This window comes from Lissotriton helveticus, chromosome 6, assembly GCF_964261635.1.
Source record: "Lissotriton helveticus chromosome 6, aLisHel1.1, whole genome shotgun sequence".
NCBI classification, from domain to species: Eukaryota; Metazoa; Chordata; class Amphibia; order Caudata; family Salamandridae; genus Lissotriton; species Lissotriton helveticus.
Genome location: NC_136067.1, coordinates 1,964,272,250 through 1,964,291,837, shown reverse-complemented (window position 1 = coordinate 1,964,291,837; position 19,588 = coordinate 1,964,272,250). Strand labels below are relative to the sequence as shown.

General features: G+C 45.0%; 1 protein-coding gene and 1 long non-coding RNA gene across 2 annotated transcripts in view; both read right to left on the bottom strand.

Moving 5' to 3' along the window:
* The window catches only part of LOC144763940 (fucolectin-1-like), a 147,121-nt gene that overhangs the window by 47,615 nt on the left and 79,918 nt on the right, over positions 1-19,588 (bottom strand). The gene's annotated exons all lie outside the window — the stretch shown is intronic.
* LOC144761990 (uncharacterized) lies at positions 12,176-12,521 on the bottom strand. Its single transcript, XR_013595995.1, has 3 exons — positions 12,457-12,521; positions 12,324-12,373; positions 12,176-12,211 (listed from the first exon to the last, which is right to left on the bottom strand). It is a non-coding gene; the product is annotated as an uncharacterized LOC144761990 (long non-coding RNA).

Here is a 19,588-nt window from a genome sequence, read left to right as displayed (position 1 = left end):
ATATCACAAGACACTCGACCTGCTACAAAGACACTTCTGGTGGCCAATGATGGACACGGACGCTAAGAAGCATGTTGCTTCTTGTGCCATCTGCCTCCAATGCAAAAACAGATCCGAACCGCCTACTGGACTGTTACGTCCCATTCCTGTCCCTCCATTCCCGTGGCACACCATATCTATGGATTTCGTAGTGGAACTTCCTGTCACTAAAAACGGATACACCACTGTTCTCACCATTGTGGATCATCTCACGAAAATGGCTCATTTCGTACCACTAAAGAAACTACCCACGGCAACCGAACTGGCTATGGTCTTCATGCAGGAAGTAGTCCGCCTCCACGGTATCCCATCGGCAGTGATAATTGGACCGAGAGTCGCAATTCGTGTCCCGCTTCTGGAAGGAAGTGTGCAGGGCTCTGGATATGGATGCGCGTCTATCCTCCGCATACCACCCCCAAACGGATGGACAGGCAGAGAGGACCTACTACACCATGGAGCAATACCTCTGCTGTTTGTTGCTTGCTGTCGAACGGGAATGGGCGGGCGTGCTATGGTTGGCAGAGTATGCATACAACAACAATAGGCATTCCGAATACAGGAGACCGAGACCCTCACTTCCGGGCGGAAGCAGAGTCCCGGTCTAGTTGCTCGCTAGCCACTTGCCCTGCAGCGCTTCCGGGGGAATCGCTTAAGTCCAGCGATTCCCGCCGGGTCGGCGCTTTGGATTCTTTCCATTCCTGGTTCGCGTCTTGCAAACACTCCAAGCTGGGGGCTGCCGAGTAGGGGACGCTTCTTCAACGGCTTTCCCTGGTGTTCCGTCTGCTGGAGCCTGCATTCTCCTCATCGCGCCACTTGACCTGCAAGCGCTGACGAGCGCCGACGTGCAGCTTCCTTCCGACCTCCATTCTGCTCCGCCCGGAGCCGGCGCTTCTCATAGCACCACAGCATTACCAGGTACCTTTCGTTTCAGCGCCGGAGCGCTTTTCTTTTGTTATAGCTTTTCTCCGCGCAGGAGCGTCTTTAGGTCCTTATGCTCTGTCACTAACGCGCAGGAGCGCGGTTTCTTTCCTGTGCTCTCAGTGCTGGGGCGATTCTTATCTTTACTTTTGCTGGCTCATGCAAAGACACCTGAATGTGGCTACAGCAATAGCGCTGGTGCACTACCTATGGGTGCATACCGTTTGTTCTAGGATTTATGCACGCAACGACTAGGGAGTGGTTGTGCAAGCCTAACAACCACCTGCTGCATTAACTCTGTTCTGCGCAGGAGCGCTCATGTTATGTTGCCTTCTTGATTAGGAGTCCTTCTGTGTTCATTTGCCTTGGTGAGTGGTCCAGGGGTGTGGTCTTCTGTATTTGAGTGGATTGTGGGAACGGCCGTGGGAGGTGCGGGAACCCTCTAACTTGGTCTCTCTTGTCTCCCCAGGCTGCCTCAGACCTTCAAGAATGGGACTGCCTTCTACCCCTGGCTCAAATCCTCTCTGGAGAGACCTCCTGCTCCTTGAAGCTCAGCCAGCTCTGGCAGGTTTACCAAGGAAACATCCTCCTATTCAGCCACCAGAACATCCCCCTTAGGTTTTGTCATCGTTAGGGCTTTAGGACATTTGGAAGTTGGCTCTTCAGCCTTCCTGTCCATTCTTTTGATTCTAGGGCCCTGGGCCATTCTTCCAGGCCCCAGTTTCCCTTGATTTTCTATCAGGGCCTTTTGTGCTCTACTGGAGACACACACCCACTCAGGGAGACCCAGCATTTCTGTATAGTTCTTCTCTCTACCTCTACCCAGGAAGAAGATTCAAGGGTATTTCCTAGCAGATGCTCTACTGTGACTCCTGGGACACAGCTACCTTCTTTGGGCCGGCAACCCCTTCCCACTCAAAGTCCACCAGAGCAAGGGAATGGAGCTTCGTAACATTACACAGAATCAGAGGCATCTCATCAGGGATTATTTGGTCTGGGGAACCAGCTTAGCCATGACCGTGGTTATGCTGGCACCTGTATCCATCAGAGCCTGTAATTCAACTGCATGGATTTTTGGCCCCTGCATGTACATTTCTAAACTTGGAAGCCATTGTACCAATGTTTCAACTTTCTCCCCACCCAGAGAAACTAAGGTGGCTTCTGTGTACCCATTGCAGTTCCCAGGGACAACTTCCACCCCTATCCCTACACTAACAGTGCCTTTGAGATGGTCACTATTGGGTGATGTTTTGGTGCACATGGCATCTCCCTTCTTGTGCCCTGGCTGCTGAAAGTCAGACCACACTCCAGGCTTTGAAGGGTCATAATTCTTTCCCAGGTACTCAATCCCCTTTGAATGGGATATGGCTGTGGTCTTCCACCCTTGGTAATTCTTTGGGGGTCTTTTGGAGATTCTTTCTTTTTATCTTTGCCCAGGTCTTTCCCCTGAAAAGGGACCTGTTCACCTTTCTTAGGTTCACCTCGATGGGACGTCCTAAGCCCCCTAGTGCGTACCGATTCATCAGCCATCTTACCCAGCTCTCTATGGGCTAATTTGCTTGGAATCTACTAGGTCCTGGTGTAAGTCCTCTGAAGAACAATTAGTGAGTATGTTCTCCTTGACAATTTAATTGTAGAGCCCCTCATATGTGTTCATCTTGTTACCCTTACCCCAGTCCTCTAAGACCTTTACAGAAGCATCTACAAAGTCCACCCGTGTTTTTCTTTCTCCCTTGTGAGTGTTCCTGAACTTTTGCCTATACACCACAGGGGTAAGACCAAAGAGGTCAACGAGTGCCTCCCTCATATGTGGATAAGACTCAACAATTTGCTCCTCCCCACTGTTGGGTTCAGTTACCACAACAAGGATCCCCAGTGTGGGCACCCTCCTTTCTCATCCTAAGAGGCAAGTTTCAAGTTTATTTTATTAAGTGTACAGTTAATTAAAACTTTAGCACTAAGTGCTACATAAAAACCTTAAAATGGAGGGTAGCAGGGTAATGTATAGGTGACCACTTTGTCTGAAAGATTGAGTACTTTTCAGTCCATGACTGCTTGTTTGTAATAAAATGACGCTATAGTGCAGATTGCATGTGACTGGCAGTGGTCTGAAGTGGCCGCAGTCCTCTCATAGGATGCTAGCCAATTGTCAATGCTGTACCCCTCACCATATCTAGAAACAATAGCCTTGAGCATACTGGGAGCATGGGTACCTCATTCAATTATCTCTGGGTTTCTGTTGCAGCAACCAATCCTTGATTCTTCAAGCCCATCTTGATGCTTTTCTCCACAAGGGCTAGTCTTCTATCCTCCAAGGGCATCCTCTTCTCCTCTAACCACGGAAGGCTAATTTTGGCTTAAATGTTCCTTGGCCTCCTCTGTGAAGTAGTGCTCTCTCACTACCAACGGGGGAGTTGTGCCTGCTTCAGATTGTAGGCTGTTGTCATCCCTACCAACTGGGGAGTTGTGCCTGCTTCAGATTGTAGGGGCCAGGCTGTTGTTGTCCCTCTCTTTCCCCTCCTTGATGACTTCCAGGTCATCCTCTTTTTCTTTAGCACTGTAAGGGGTGATTGTGTTGTCCTATAGTGCTTGGCAAGCTTCCCCTCAAGGCCGAAGAGTGTTCTGAAGGTTTTTCTTTTTGCTGAGGCTTCCACTTTGATCTTTCTCCCCTTGCAGAGTACCCTCATCTCATTGAATTTCAGGGCGGGCAGGGCGCTTCTCATGATTTCGATCCTCATGTTTTCCAAACTTTTTTGTGACTTCCAAAAATGATTACCAAACTTTTAAAAACTTCTTCTAAAAGTTGGTAAATTCAGGACAAAAAAAGTGCCTTGGAGAATTAGAACTTTTGAAAACTCTTTCTTAGGTATCTACATGCAGAATGTCGGTTACCAACTTATTAGTTGTCTGGTACAACTCGACAGTGCCTTTCACTTCTACACACTAATGTGAGGAAAGTGGTGTATCAAATGGTGTGGTTGGGAGACCTCGCCGTGTAATACACTCAGAATACCATCTTGGGTCCAGTCAGGCTCATTTTTAAAACCTTTAGCCCAACCCTAGGTAGCTGTTGCTTCGAGCAGTCAGGCTTAAACAAAGGAACAAGTGTAAAGCATTCAGTACCAAAACAACAAAATATGAAAGCCACACAGCATGAAAGAAATCCATCACCAAATGAACAAAATCCACTAGAGGGTTCAGGCGATATAGAATATTAGGTAAACCATAATTCATTGTTTTTAATAAAAGCATTTGTAACCGGAAATTCCCAGGCCTAGCATTTCCTGTGCTGCTGGATCGCTCTTGCTCCTGACTTCTTGTTTTTGATTCTATTTTTTGAATGCCTTCTTCTTTCCTTTACCTCATTCTCACTGCTTTCTCCTTGCATTTTCCCTGTTTTTTTAGTACGTCTTGCTTTTCCTTTGTTCTCACTACTTACTCTTGGGTTTACCCCCTGTTTATGCGTGCCTTCTGCTTGCTTTTTCCCCAGTTTTTTTATGTGCCTTCTGCTTGCTTTTCCCCCCGTTTTTTGTGTGCCTTTTTCTTGCTTTTTCCTCATTTTTCCTGCTTCCTCCTTAATTTCTTTCCATTTTTTGTGTGCTTTCTCCTTGCTTCTCCATCATTGTTATTGCTTTCTTCTTGTATTATGCCCCCAATTTGTTGTGTGGCTTCGTTTTGCTTTCCACTTCTTTTCACTGCTTTCTTTGTTTTTTGTGCAGTCGCCCCACACAACTCCAGAGCATCACCTCTTTTCTGGAATTCCGAGGGGCCCTCAGGATCTGGCTGCTTGAATGAGCCTCTGAGACCTGCAAGCACCTGGATATCCTGTTGGGTGATTAGCTACGCTTTTCAAAATCCCGATTCATTGAGAAACTTTGTAAAACTTTTATAAAGTTGAGTTCTGGTACTGCAGACTGCAGTCTTCTTTGAGTGACTGACTCCAGCATGAAGGAGGTCAGGTGCAGTAAGGATTTCTAGGACAGTTAAGTTGTCACCAAACCAGTAGTCTCAATTCCATTTCCAAGCTCTGTGGGAGACCCACCATAGACTTCAATAGAGTGGTCTTGAATCAAGGGATACTGGATGTTGAGGACACTGTGTGGTGGGGCAACTTTGATCACAGGGGTCAATGTCCCCCGAAGTCCTCTTGAGTCCAGCAAAAGTGCATTTGCCAATTGACTACTAGACTCCGGTCACAGCAAAACCAGCAGTTCTCTTTGGTGAAGGCTAGTGTCCGTCGTGAGTGATCAAAGTGCACTCCGATAACTCTCCCGGGTCTAGCAGACTCAGGTACAACTTTTGGATGTCAGAGTTCAGTCTCCTGGGGAGGCACTTTGGGGGTCAGTGGCGAACAAGCCCTTGTGCCCACCAACATCACCAAGGCAGCATCTTCTGCTTTTGAGGCCCTGGAGCTGTAACAGGAAACCAGCTAATTGACTCTTGGAGTTCACTCCTTCTGTCTAGGGCTCAGGAGAGCTTTTTCCACAAGTCGTGCATCACAGGCAGTCTTCTCTATGCTTGTTCAAGGAGCAGCAGGTGCAGTCCATTCTTTGGTGCAGATCATAAGAATAGCAGGGCAGTCCTTCTTCGGTCATCCATCCAGTTCAGATGTGATCTCAGGTGAGGGTGCCTAATTTATGCCCAGAAAGTGCCCTTGGGGATGCAATAATTACTAGCTAATGGGATACTAGGTCCCTTCCCTGTAATCATGACTTCCTGCAATGTGTGGCCACCAGCTATCCCAGATTGTGTGCTGTTCTGCTCACATCCAACATGGCTGAATAATTCTCTCCTCTCAGTGCCTGGAGCTTGGGAGCCCACCTTAGAGGTGTGAATATCCAAGGGCTTCATGTCCAATTTAGCAACTGGTTTCCCTTCTCTATCCCGACGACAGCCCTTTGTACATAACCAAAAGTCTAGCCCCTCTTGGGTGTTCCCCATTTGCCCTACAAAGGTGGCTTCCCTATTGAAGCTTGCCTTCTGGGCTCACAGTCTGTGTGGCTTTGTGCCAGTAAGAGGTAACACCTCTTTCCACTGCAGGCATCTATTGTTTCTTTTACTGGTAGTTGTTCACTCATTTCCCTAGGAGGGAAAAAGGGTTTCTGTTGGCCAGCATCTGCAAATGGCCACTGGAATACTAGGGCTACTGAGAGGCAACTTTCTTTCTTTCACAGTTGTGTTTGCTGAAATGTTATGTTAATTTTGACTTGGGCATCAAGTCAGATTTGATGTAGTAATTCTTCTGATACCTTGTAGTACCAACGTTAGTAGTCCCATTCAGAAGTTAGTACAGTTGAGTTGTCCATGTGTAAATCTGTACTTGCCAATGGGGCTACTAGCCATTCCACAGTAAAAAAACAAACTAGGTTTTTTACAGTTAGGGCATACAAAGATACATATCCTACCTAATAATATACAGCACCCTGCCATAGGACTCAGTAGCCCTACTTTAGGGGTGACTTATGTATATTAGAAAGGGAGGTATGGACGTTGTCATTGGTTTGAATGGCAAAGTCGAGTTAGCAACATGCACATGCGCCCCGGCATGCACAGTTTACCCAGAGACTGCAATGAAGAGGAGAGGAGCAGCCTGGGGATGCCGCAGCCAGAGTAAGCTTTATTGTATTAGGTTAATTAAAACCATTACAAAAATACGTTTGGAAACACATGTCCACAGATAAAAGGTTTAAGAAGAAGTTTTAAAAAACAGAATATATAGTTATAAAAATAGTTGTGCTAAAACAGTGTTATATAGGGGGAAGCGGTGTTCATGCGTCAAGTTTTGGCCATGGTTCCTATAGTCGGGTCTGGGCCAAGTTCATGCCTTGTTAATTTCTGCTCAGCTAGTTTCAGGAATTTCACCAACTTCCCATTTAATGGCGGAAGACCTGGATCGAAACAAGCGAGAACTGCTTGTCTGCGTGTGCGGATTCTTTGTTCATTAAAGGCAATTTTTAACAGGGCAACTCTTTCTTCTTTCAGCCTCGGGCAGGTGCATAGTAGGTGTTCAAGGTCCTCGTTCTCTGCGCCGCACAGCCTACATTTTGAACCACAGTTCCTTCTCAGCCAAGGTTTGAGATGTGGTATAGATGGTAGCAGGGCAGCGGAGGATAAGCATAGGTAATCGGCATTTCCGCCACGAAGGAACTAAATCGGTTAAGTAGTGGGGATACCCCCTCCCGCCCTCCGATGTGATAAGACTCCAGAATAGTAGTCTTTTTCATGTTTTTGACTCACCCAACGCGGCTAGAGTCTGCTTTGTACCATTGACAGATTTTTGCTCTTTTGGAATACAGAGAACGAGGATAGGGTGTGCCTTTTAGGGGGTACATACCGCCCAGTTCCCTGTCAACCCGGTCCTGATGAAAACCTGGTATATCCATTGCACGGTTGAAACATGTAGACCACAACACATATAAGAGATACTCTTGGTCTTAATATACCCTCACAGTATCTCACCCCACTTTTTTAACATTGTCCAGTTACTTGTCAATAAAATGTATCTGCCATAAAGTTAAACCAGGACAATTTTTAACACACTTTTTTCTGCACCTACATTCACTACCTGCTCCACTGTAATTCAGGTGTCGTAGCACACCCTGGTGACGCTAGGCCACCAGGGTGGACCCCGATGATGAAGCATGTCACCACCAGGTTGGTGACTGAGGGGTTTTTAACAAAAGGATAAATTCTTTCCTTTTCTTTGCCTACCGCCACATTAGGAGTCTCTCTCTTGACCTTCCAAATGATGGTACTCCTCTTTTTGTTTATCTAGTCCTTTCACAGGGGAACAGGAGTACACTCCGTTCACTTTCAGTGAACACGATCCCTTGCTCTCCCTACTGTTAGCATATAGATGGTAAAATACCTAGCCTAAGTTTTAAAAAGGCTTCTTTAGTTTTCCTGCCATACCCTAAACCGAAGTATGCTTGACGGCGGGATGATTTGTATGTAGACAAAGTCATCCAGGCATGGCGCCTATGGGAAAAGGTTGCTTTGTCTTCCACATGCGAGAGTCTTTTTATGCACTTGTTTACTACATGCTTGAATTGCGCATGCGATATTGCAGTTTCCCATAGTTCTTTCAGGCTTGTAACAGACAGGGACTCCTCTAAGTATGATTTGGCCGGCGATTTGGAGGAGCTACTTAAGTCTTCCCACAGCTGGTGGTTCAGAGTGTTTTCTGGTGAGTTATTTTTTTTTGTACCACCACTTTATATATGACCCCCTTCTTGCAAGCATTTGGCAGGTCAGTCCAAGTTCTAACCGGATCTGGGCTTGTGAGGTGTAGGTTGGAAGGTTAAACAGAAGTCTGTAGGCCTTTGCAATGGTTGTATCCAATAGTTTTGCGTCAATACCTCTTAAAGCCTCACTGCCATACGTAATAGATGACTCTATTTTGACTTGCGCCACACGAAGCAGTGGAAGAAGGGTGGGACCATTCAGGTTTGACTTTAGCTGTTAAAGTGTCGTAGCTATCAGCATACCTCTCCTCTTGACGGCCTCCAGTTGGTTTGAGAAGTGACCTTCTTTGTCGACCAAGATTCCAAGATATTTGTATTCTGAGCAGTTTGCGACAACCTTTGTTCCGAGGAACCAAGTGTTCTGCTTTTTTTTCCCCGTTATGGACAGGACTTTGGTCTTGTCGATATTCACTTCTAGTAGGTTTGCTTCAGCTTATCTGTACAGCGTGTTGATAAGATTTTGGAGACCTACTTTCGTGTGGCTGACCAGAACCACGTCGTCTGCATAGGATATGCTGGGCAGCGCTTTGCCCCCCAGACGTGGTGCATGCGCGTTGCAGGCTTCTAGTGCGGGTGGCAGGTCAGCTGTGAATAGGTTGAAAAGGGTGGGCGCTAACACGCACCCTTGCAGTCGCGATGCGCCTAGAGAGGTGTGTGCCATTCCCGAGCTTTATCTGGACCCACGTGTCAGTATGCAGTTCAATTAAAAGGTTTAGTAGAGGCGCGGGGATGCCCCAAGAGGCCAGTTTTCTCCAGAGGTAACCCCGGTTGACATTGTCAAATGCCGCCTTAAAGTCCACAAAGCAAAGGTGGAGACCCTTTTTAGTCATCCTTGCCTTGTCGATAAGTAGCGAAATTGCCAGCAGATTTGTTGTTGTCCCCGTATCTCTGCAGAATCCCGTTTGGCTCGATGGGATTAAGTTGTGGTTTGTTGCCCATTCGCGGAACTGGATCAGTAGGAGCCCCGCGAAGTATTTAGCCTCAATATCCAGAAGTGCTATCAGGTGGTAGTTTTTTGGCAATGATCTGTCCCCCGCCTTATTTATTTATTTATTTATTTTTTAAATTTGTAAGGCGCGACAGCTACCCAAAAAGGGTTTCCCGGTGCCGAGACACAGCATAAAGATGGCAGGAGATTTCTGGCTATTCTGGTTATTGTTCAAATAGCCAAGTCTTAACGTGCCTTCTAAACCTAACATGGTTTTCCTCCTTTCGAATGTAGGGAGGGAGTGCGTCCCAGAGGGATGGCCCAAGGTGGGCGAAAGATCTGCCTCCCATTTTTGCCAGTTTGAATCTTGGTACGCAGAAGATGGCAGCTGATTGCGAGCGAAGGTTTCGCTTGGGAGTGTAAGGATGAGCCAAAGCTAAAAGGTATTTAGGTGCAGTACCTGCCTTATATATTGGTGATATAGTCGAGCCCCTCCATGAGGCAGGAAGACGCCCAGATCGGCTGACAGATATATAGAGGGGAGTCAGCGTTTCTTCCCAGTATTCTGGCTCAAATTTGAACAGGGCCGGGGGAATTCCATTTGGTCCTGCTGCGCCGTGTTTTCTTCCTTTCGAGATTATTTTCCTGAGTAGAACCGCAGTGGTTCCAAACGTTGTTTCTTCCTGAGATGTTATTATCTGTGGGGGTTGGCTCTCTCGAGCAACCTGGAATTTGCTTGTTATGGAGACCTGTTGGTTAAAATGTATTCCTAAGAAAGATTCCCACGAAGAATTAGTTATGTGGGATGATATTCCATTATTCATCGGGTTTAGCAGTCTGTTTATTGTGGACCAGAACTGGGCACTGTTGTTTCCCTTAGAATCATGGTGAAGTTTGAAGTTTTGATGCTTGAAGCACCTCCGCCGTGTTTGCCACCGCGGTTTTAATTCGTTTGAGGTTTATGGTGGAACTGGCGTGTGGTCCTATTGGATTAGGAAGAATTAAGTCCGGAAGGGCACAAAAGGAGACTTCTTGAGGGCGGTGGTCACTGTCTCCCATGTCTCCGAGTTTAAAGCCCGTCACGTGATGAAAAAGTGGAAGAGAGACCAATGTATAGTCGATTGTAGAGGTTCCATTGAATGAGTTGAACGAGGCCACGGAGGGAGAATCTTCAGGGAATCTTCCATTTAGAGCCCTTAGGCCCATGTGTTCCAGGTCTTCCAGCAGCTCCTTTGCAGCCTTGGGGATTTTGCCCTGACTGATAAATGATTGGTTTGGGATATTACAGTGGTAAGACTGGGCTTGAGTGTCACTATTCAAGGATGACCCTAGGATATATTGGTTAAAGTCTCCGGAAAGGATTAAATTGGGTGAGGTTTGCGTGCTCATAACAAGGTGTAGGTGGTCCGTTAGGCGTTTTACCTCTTGTTTCTTCTTTTTGGGGTTAACATAGGTGTTAATCAACTGAACATCCTTCTTCTTTCCCTCAAGGTTTAATGTGATCCCAACTGTGATTATGGCCGGAGAATTGGTGGTGGTGGGTGCCTGAACATTACCAACTGTTGAAATTTTGATATAAGTTGCTAAGCCGCCTGCCAGCCGACCGAACTTGCTTTTTCTTGTAGCTGGAGAATGGTAGCAGATGAAGACCTCAATGTGAACCGGCTCCTCCAGCCATGTTTCCTGGAGGAGAAGGATGTCAAATGATTTCAGATAGTGTAGGAAGTCAGTGTCAGCTACTTTATCATTAAGTCCATTTAGGTTCCACGAGCAGAGCTCCAGGTGTGGTGCGACAGGGCGAGTGCCTGACTCCGTTGAGTTTCCTTGTCAATGAGGGTGGCTTGGTGTATTGCATATTCTAAAAAGCCGGTGTTCGACCGTACTATACGGGTCGGCAGAGATTGAGATATTTTTAGACCCTGTCGTTTGAACGGTTGTCGGAGATCGACCCAGTGCGCCTCTCAGCACCGACCTTGTCTTCAGAAGTAGAGCCAGAGTAAGTGGTTTTTCTTTACTTTAAGGTATTTTTATGGAAGTTTGAATCAATTGTTCATGGGGGGTGGGGGCAGGGGCTGACCAAATCCGCTCTGCCGCAGAGTGTGTGGAGGTTTGCCTACTCTGCATTCTCCGTGGATCGCAGAATAGGCAAATCTCTGCACACTCCACGGGCAGAGCGGAGGTCTCTGCCTGGGGTTACCCAAAACATTATCCGACCACTCCCCTGTACTATTGTCATTAACACTACCCACTGACACCCCAGGACCATTTCAGTGGAGATTGCAGGTCTCTGCTCTCACCGATGCGGTTTGTAGAGGTTGGATAAGGAGAGCTATTATAAGATACTTTGGGGAAAATGCAGGATCAGTGGGCTCAGTAAAAGTCCTATAGGAAGCCTTTAAAGCCACCATAAGTGGCGCAAGCATCGGTCTCAGAGCTGGCGTCTTATTGTCACTAAGAGCTCGAATGACCCAACTAGAAAAGCTGCTCTGGACGTTTGAGAACAAAAACCAAAACGAGCACCAATATTGCCACCTAATTTCTACAGGAGCCAAGAGATGACCACGCAACCTACTGATGTAAACAGTAAGTCTCGAGACAAATATTTTAGTCCAGAATGAATCAATTATTTTAATCTCATATTTTGTCAAAACATATTTAGGACATATTCACAAAATTGAAAACATTGCTTACTTCACTCCACATTTACTCACAACAACAATTCTTACATTCAATTCAATCATTCGACCATACAGACACATCATACATACATAGAATCAATTTACATCAATTATTACAAAAAAATTATTTACAACCATAAATACACAAAAACATCATAGGAAATAAATGTCAGTCTTTCAAACAGTTTTGTTTTTAGAACGACATTCCTAATGCTGTATGAGAACGGTCTACGCGTTTCGAAAACCCTTAATTCAAGGGAATTCTCTTCAGGACCACTTAACTGTGAATGAGAAGACAGGCATGAGTCAGTCTAGATAGAAGACCACTCTTGTATCACTTATAAGTAAAAGAAAGGGGAACCTAGTCCTACCTCAAAGGTGCTCGTTTTCTTTAAGTGTGGGCTCTGAAAAAACACACAAGAACAGCCCAACTTATTGTCAGATATCAACAAACTCTTCTATGTACAGATCTATTTACAAGCGAACTCTCAGCAAACCTAAGTCAGATATACTCACAATCGCCGCTTTCAACCAGCTTATGTCTCGTGGAGTGTGGAATATGAAGTCTGTTTGATAAAAAGTCGTGTGTCAGTAGAAGCGAACTATGGTTGCGGCAAAGTTATGAGAAAAGAAAGGAAAAACGCCTTACTTGACAATGGCGTGTTGCTTGATCCAACCACAGGTATGGAAAGGCAGGCGAAGAAATTCGTGCCTATTGGGACCAAGAGCAATGGTGTTAGCTCGTAGTGATACAACGTCCTATGTTTGAAAAAAGCTTGAAAAAGTATCAGCGCCGTAATATTCTTACCCGCGTTAATCTGTTGCTATTCAATGAATGGAGTCTTCATTTGCTCACGCCGTCTTCTTCCAAATCTCATTACGGAAGACTGACTGCACCCCTGTCGCGGTTCTGTTATCTACATTGCACGTCTCGTGACTTCCGTGTTAAAGGAATTCTGGGAGTTGAATTTTTTTTTATTCCTACATTCTCCGACGATAACGGAAAGATATTAGATAAAGTTGTGTGTATGCAAAATAGCGAGTGTAGAGGTTGTTTTTCTTTTTTGGTACCTTAGGGACTACTGTTTATTGGGGGTGGACTAATTAATACAGTCTACATAGCACAAGTGCTCTCTCATGGTTTAATAGTATGGTTACCATGGAGACCCGCGCTGACCGAAGCCTCGGTCGTAGAGGTGGGGCTCCAAAGGACACCTGACGTGTTGGATTCTGGCATGTAGGCTACTGATCATCCCTATAGCCGGTATATTTCCAAAATTTCATTCAAGCCATCTACGGCTGAATTAAATGTAATGATTAGCATCGCTTCACTGCGGGACAATTTTTCTTCGATATCACCGCCTCGGGGGTCTCTCTCAATTTTTGCGATTACAGTCCATTTTAAATCATTCAAAGTGTGATTGTTAGTGCGCCAATGATTAACCAGTGGTGCAGTAGTCACATTGTTTTGTATTCGCGATTTATTTTTGACTGATTCAGCATCTGACCTCTTGGTTCGTCTTCCCAATATATAATTTTTCACATGGGCATTTTATGCCATGGATTAGGTATCGTGATTTGCAATTTGAAAACTTTTCGTGTTTCCAAAACACCTGTTTATGATGGAAAAGTACCCCCTCTTCTGTACTAGGGCAGCAAATACATGAACCACACTTGTGGTGCCCTTGTATCGGTGGCAAGCCCACAAGTGAGCTTATTGTTAGATGTTTTTTCTTCCTTGCTGCCCTTACTAGATGGTTTGCTACACTTTGATCTTTTTTGTACGCGAAAAGCGTTTTTTCTTTGAAAGACTCATAAACATTTTCGACTAGATGCCAGTTCTGTAATGTAGTTTTTTTCAGCTGGTTAGAGTTTGGGCAAAAAGTTGATACACATACCACTCTGTTGATGATTAGCATCGCTTCACTGCGGGACAATTTTTCTTCGATATCACCGCCTCGGGGGTCTCTCTCAATTTTTGCGATTACAGTCCATTTTAAATCATTCAAAGTGTGATTGTTAGTGCGCCAATGATTAACCAGTGGTGCAGTAGTCACATTGTTTTTGTATTCGCGTTTTATGTTGGCTGATTCGGCATCTGACCTCTTGGTTCGTCTTCCCAATATATCATTTTTCACATGGGCATTTTATGCCATAGATTACGTATCGTGATTTGCAATTTGAAAACTTTTCGTGTTTCCAAAACACCTGTTTATGTTGGAAAAGTACCCCCTCTTCTGTACTAGGGCAGCAAATACATGAACCACACTTGTGGTGCCCTTGTATTGGTGGCAAGCCCACAAGTGAGCTTATTGTTAGATGTTTTTTTCTTCCTTGCTGCCCTTACTAGATGGTTTGCTACACTTTGATCTTTTTTGTACGCGAAAAGCGTTTTTTCTTTGAAAGACTCATCAACATTTTTGACTATATGCCAGTTCTGTAATATAGTTTTTTTCAGCTGGTTAGAGTTCGGGCAAAAAGTTGATACACATACCACTCTGTTGAGTGCTGGTTTTTCTCATTTTTTCTAAGAGCGTATCTCTGGGGACCCACCAGGCTCTCTTCATTGTCCTTTTGAGAAGCTTTTTCGGGTAGCCTCTAGCTAGTAAATCCTCAGTGAGATTGTTTGATGCTAATCATTAAATTTAATTCATACCGGCTATAGGGATGATCAGTATCCTATATGCCAGAATCCAACATGTCAGGTGTCCTTTGGAGCCCCACCTCTACGACCGAGGCTTCGGTCAGCGCGGGTCTCCATGGTAACCATACGTAAAATGTAAATTGATACTTGTATAGCACACTACTCATTCGCAAGGGTCTCAAGGCGCTTGTATGAATACCGCTGTGGAACCCATCCTGGCTTTCCCTGTGAGGTGTCCACTCCTGGGCAACCCAAAGGTGGAGGCCAGGCATCCTTAGCGTTGTTGGGGCCATTGTGGAGATTAAGCAAGCTATTGCCCAGAGTTGCAGAGTGGGACTCCATGACTGGAATAGGCACCGAGGCGAGAATTATCAGGTCCGTGGAATTTTTTGAGCCCAAGACCCGCCGAGGCGGGGAATTGAACCCTGGTCCCGGGCTAGACCTCTGCATCAGGGTCTGCCGCTCTAACCATTGAGCCACACTTCTCCACGTGTTAAACCATGATTGAGAACTTGTGCTATGTAGACTGTATTAATTAGTCCACCCCCAATAAGCAGTAGTCCCTAAGGAACCAAAAAAGAAAAACAACCGCTACTCTCGCTATTTTGCATACACACAACTTTATCTAATATCTTTCCATTATCGTCGGAGAATGTACGAATAAAAAAAACTTTAACTCCCAGAATTCCTTTAACCCGGAAGTCACAAGACATGCAACGTAGATAACAGAACCGCGACAGTGGTGCAGTCAGTCTTCCGTAATGAGATTTGGAAGAAGACGGCGTGAGCAAATGAAGACTCCATTCATTGAATAGCAACAGATTAACGCGGGTAAGAATATTACGGCGCTGATACCTTTTCAAGCTTTTTTCAAACATAGGACGTTGTATTACTACGAGCTAACACAATTGCTCTTGGTCCCAATAGGCACAAATTTCTTCGCCTGCCTTTCCATACCTGTGGTTGGATCAAGCAACACGCCATTGTCAAGTAAGGCGTTTTTCCTTTCTTTTCCCATAACTTTGCCGCAACCATAGTTCGCTTCTACTGACACACGACTTTTTATCACACAGACTTCATATTCCACACTCCATGAGACATAAGCTGGTTGAAAGCGGCGATTGTGAGTATATCTGACTTAGGTTTGCTGAGAGTTCGCTTGTAAATAGATCTGTACATAGAAGAGTTTGTTGATATCTGACAATAAGTTGGGCTGTTCTTGTGTGTTTTTTCAGAGCCCACACTTAAAGAAAACGAGCACCTTTGAGGTAGGACTAGGTTCCCCTTTCTTTTACTTATAAGTGATACAAGAGTGGTCTTCTAACTAGACTGACTCATGCCTGTCTTCTCATTCACATCTACGTGGTCCTGAAGAGAATTCCCTTGAATTAAGGGTTTTCAAAACACGCAGACCGTTCTCATACAGCATTAGGAATGTCGTTCTAAAAACAAAACTGTTTGAAAAACTGAAATTTATTTCCTATGCCGTTTCTGTGTAATTATGGTTGTAAATAATTTTTTTGTAATAATTGATGTAAATTGATTCTATGTATGTATGATGTGTCTGTATGGTCGAATGATTGAATTGAATGTAAGAATTGTTGTTGTGAGTAAATGTGGAGTGAAGTAAGCAATGTTTTCAATTTTGTGAATTTTTCCTAAATATGTTTTGACAAAATATGAGATTAAAATAATTGATTCATTCTGGACTAAAATATTTGTCTCGAGACTTACTGTTTACATCAGTAGGTTGCGTGGTCATCTCTTGGCCCCTGTAGAAATTAGGTGGCAATATTGGTGCTCGTTTTGGTTTTTGTTGTAAGTGAGGCTTGTCCTTATTGCCCGTGAGCCCAGACCCAGTTTTGGTTACTGGACATTTGAGAAGGCATTCGAAACCGATCACAAACCTAAAATATTAGCAGACATTAAAACGCATCTTCAAGAATACACGGAGACGACGGATAAGGAGATCTGCTATCTATCAAAAAGAAGGGTGGCAAGGTCATATGGGGAGGCCAAACGCAGCCTAGCCGCTAAGATCAAAGGAACACTGGATATTCCCCACATTCAAACCCTCTGCACGCAAGAAGGCACGCAGATACATGACTCCCAAGACATACTCAAAGCCTTTGTAGAACATTATGCAGATCTGTATAGGAAACAGCGGTCAGTCGCGACGTGCAAGACAAACGAATATCTGAGTGACTGCACTGGCATGGCTGTCGCCGGGGCAGATGGAGTTTCTGGTGCAGCCACTAACGGACGAGGAAGTGGGAGATGCTATTCGCTCTCTACCTAACAGGACATCGCCTGGAAGCGATGGGATTCCAGGCGAATTCAATAAAGCCTTCCCAGGCCTATTGATACCCCATCTACTAGATATGTACCAAGAGGCGTACAATAAAAAGTCCGTGCCCCCATCTCTGCGCTAAGTGCTATTAATAACCTTGTTGAAACCCGATAAAAACCCAAGCAAGTAGTCATACCGCCCGCTCTCTCTAATTAATACAGACATACAGATCCTGGCAAAGATCATAGCTTCTAGACTCCAGCTGCTGCTACAAGCTCTAGTACTGCCAGACCAGGCAAGCTTCATTCCTTCACTGTACACTACACATAACCTATGTACATTATTCGTGGTTATGCATCAGATAGACCCCTCAATATCTCCTGCGGCTATTTTCTTAGACGCCGCAAAGGCCTTTGATTCCATTCAATGGCCGTACATGTTCAAGGTCTTGGCCAGGATGGGAATGCTGCAGGCATTCTAGAACGGAATCCAATTATTATACACGAATCCGGTTGCCCGGGTCTGAGTTAATGGCGTCACATCAGAACCAGTGAACTTATAAAGAGGCACGCAACAGGGCTACCCATTATCCTCGATCTTATTTGCTCTCGCGCTAGAACCCTGGCCTGCATTAAACAACAAAAACACTTCTTCGCAGCCTTAGGTTTTGGTCTCCGGCCTCTTGCGATCCCACTATATACAGATGATATGGTGTATATTAATTTTATTGCACATGTTGCATGTGTAGTGAGTAATGATTCACTTATTATTATTTTATTTATTAATGTCTCTTTAAGGAAACACTGTTTTTTTTCAATTGGTTTGACATAGTTAGATTCTAGAATGTATATGTGTTGTCAGATGAAGCCTTGCTGTTGGATTGAACAGTTGTGGGTCTGCCTACTTGAATAAATATCCTTCCAGAAACTAAAAGAAGAATTGTGGATTTATTTGCTTCATTACTGAACCTTTCCACTTACTACAGCATGATGCATACCTGACACCCCTCAATGCAATTCTAGTGCATGAGCGTAAAATAAGAAACCTCAAAACTGCAAGCCTGCTAGAGAGCACAATTAGAGCATGGCACACACTTGCATCATGTGCAAACAAGATCCCAGTCTATGTAGATAAATTACCCTTGCTTTATCACCCCTCAATCTCTGTCTCTGGTGAAACAGGGGTGCTGACAATACTACAAGAAGCTGGGGTCCATACCCGGGGAGATGCTTTCCCAGCAGGCAAGTTCATCTTGCTGGACGAGTTTATCGGTAGCCGAAGCGGCACCTTGATGCAGAAATGTGTGTATCACAGATTGAGGTCAGCGCTGAAAGCACTATACCCCTGTTTCCGGCGGATGCCGCCCAAACTGATGTCACTGCGAGCCATGTTAGTGAGCATCGACACGAAAAACCTTATAACTAAGCTACATAAAACAGCCCAGAAGGAAAACAAAGCTCCAACTGATACTGCCAGAGAGAAATGAAACACAGCCTATAGATACACTCATCACGCCAGAGGTCTGGGAGCCATGTTGGAGGCTGCTAGATAAACTCACTTCCAACTGCAATCTAAAAATTATTCGCTTTGAATACCTACAGCTGGCATAATATACCCCCCAGCAGTCATATAAATATGGGAAAGGCCAAGACTCGAAATGTAAAAGATGCGGGGCAGATGAGGCAGATTTTCTCCACCTCGCATGGACCTGTGCCCAATCGCGGCATATTGGAAACAAAAAACGCGATGCAATGTCCGAGATGGTGGGTATCAGAATTCAATGGTCCCCAGAGATCTGTTTGCTGGGCCTCCTTAAATCCAGACCTAGCGCCAACACAAATGCATTGCCGTAACTCTGCTGTTGGTCAAACGTAGAATATCTACATGTTGGGGTGGAAAAAGGGTACCAAACCAATCAGAATGCTTGCAAGATTTGGCTTACTGTAAGGTACAGCTCGATACATACGCAGAAGAATTGCCCACAGCATCAAGACCGAAAGACTTCTTGGCCCCCTATGTATCATATTTATTAAGCGCAAACAGGGAAACAAACGATCGACCGTAATGCAAACTCCCAATTATGGGGAGGAGCTCAATACTGACGGGAAGGTGTGCAAGATGCATGTTAAGGTCTAGGTGGAAGGAAGACAGTCTAACTATGTACTCGGAATAGAAGGTGACCAGTTCTTTGTTGATGTTCCAGTTAAATGTGAACATGATAGATTGTATTGCGCAACAGATACATGTGTACAATACAGATAATATACGAATACTGCGATGTACACCGAGCTGTAATCTAACGTGTTATATGCAATTTCAATTAAAAAAAAGCAATGCTTCCCTTCGTAGTGCTCCATGAAGGCTACATTTCAAGCTATGCAAAGAAGTGGCCCTATTTGTTGGTGTCAGGTGCCCCCTGCAGAACGGCTCTGGCCATTCTGGTACTTGCTACTGGGTTGGCAACCGCTTCTGCTGCTCTCTGTGTTACTTTTGCACTATGTCTCTCGCATTTCCTCTAGCAACAGCAGCACAGCCGCATGGACCGCATCTACCCCTGGTACTGCGGTACTGCGACCCCCAACACCTCCACTGAGTAGGGTGACCAACTGGCATTGGTGCAAATTCAGGACGGTGAGAGTAAAAATTCAGGACAAAGGGTCAACATTCAGGACACAAATTCAGGACAGGAGGTCAAAATTCAGGGCAAAACTTCAGGACAATTGGATAAGTTTTACAGACACATCAGAGGTCGCCCAATAGTATATAAGTAAACCCAGCCATAGCCAAACCTATTCAACCATTTGCAAACCTATCCATCATGTATCCTTCCATCTATCATTTCACTCA